Below are 1,656 nucleotides of genomic sequence, written 5' to 3'. Positions count from 1 at the left end.
CTTTCCCAACTGGTAGAGCTTTAAGACTTGTGCTTCTGGCACTGCTGGTGTTTTATTGTAATTGAACCCATTTTATTTCTGTCACCAGTTTAGATGTATGACAAATTTTGTTCCTGACATACTTTATATTTAATGCAAAAGATCAAGGTGAACTTGTTTTGTGGGTTTATAATCCAACAGAGTGCTAAAACAGAGCCTGCCAAACACATTCTGAGGGCCAACTGTAACTGTAGAACCCCAGCAGATGGCCTGGCTGTCACAACATTTTTCCTGATGGAAGGACACTTGAAGCTTAATTTTGAACTTAAAATTTACTCAAGATGTTATTAAAATAACAGTAATGAAGAGATTTTCTAAAAGCTAATGTGTTAGTGTTCCGCCCAACAGATGCAAAATGAAAATGAAGAAAAAGACAAAAATAACTCAGTTAAAATCTGTTGTTTGAAGAAATGAATACATTTCTCAAAAGCATTTGTTTTCTTTTAAAATCACATGCTGCTGCCCTGACCGGTTTGGCTCAGTGGATAGAGCATCGGCCTGTGGACTGAAGGGTCCCGGGGTCGAACGTGGTCAAGGGCATGTACCTTGGTTGCGGGCACATCCCCGGTGGGGGATGTGCAGGAGGCAGCTGATCGATGTTTCTCTCTCATCGATGTTTCTAACTCTCTATCCCTCTCCCTTCCTCTCTGTAAAAAATCAATAAAATATATTAAAAAAAAACAAAATCACATGCTGCTATGCATTCAAACACTAGACAAATATATTAACTTAATGACATCCTCCACAAAACATAAATTAATAACAACAGTTAGAATCAAATTGATATAATACAAATTGGACTGCATCAAAGTTATCAGTCTTAATGGTCAGATTATCCATGCTTAAGTTAGAATAAAAATGGTAAACTATTTAAAAAAATTATTGCCTCGCTTATATAATTATCTCAATATTATACTTACCATCATTGTACATTATTGCATATAGTAACTAGTTATGGGAGAGAATACTGTATTAATGCTATAACCATATTTTTATGTTTCTATATAATATGAATATTTGTTTATACTCCTTATATCAGATCATTTCACATTGGGGCCACTTAGAAGCTTTCTTTGTATTGCTATTTTAACTTTCATGGTGAGTGTTTGGTGATGTTACTTACAAATACTGGTATGACTTACATTGGCATTTATTAAATCACCAACTTGATTTGTTTTATGTTAACTAGTTTGATTTTGTGGCAGCCAAAGCTGGAAGAATATTAAAAGTGGTTCTTTTGACTTAAATGGTTTATTCTTATTGGTTCATTTATTTGTATTTTTCTGGTTTATGTTCATTTATTTTTTAAAAAACTTTCTGAGGTTGATTCTTCTTTTTGTTGTTGTTAATCCTCACCTGAGGATATTTTTTTCCATTTATTTTTAGAGAGAGTGAAAGGGAGGGGGACAGACAGAGAGAAAGAGAAACATCGATGTGAGAGAGTCACATCAATTGGTTCCTCCCGCATGCACCCCTTGACAGGGAATTTAACCCCAGACCCTTCAGTCTGCTGGCCGATGCTCTATCCACTGAGCCAAACTGGTCAGGGCGGAACATGGTCATTTAAAGAACACAGAGAGATTGGGGAGCATTGCAAAGTAAGAAGGAGATCACAAC

This window comes from Myotis yumanensis, unplaced genomic scaffold (genome assembly GCF_028538775.1).
Source record: "Myotis yumanensis isolate MYYU_CA2020_CCGP unplaced genomic scaffold, mMyoYum1.0.hap1 SCAF_1, whole genome shotgun sequence".
Lineage (NCBI taxonomy): Eukaryota > Metazoa > Chordata > Mammalia > Chiroptera > Vespertilionidae > Myotis > Myotis yumanensis.
The sequence above is the reverse complement of the archived record's forward strand: the minus strand, read 5'-3'. Positions refer to the sequence as shown.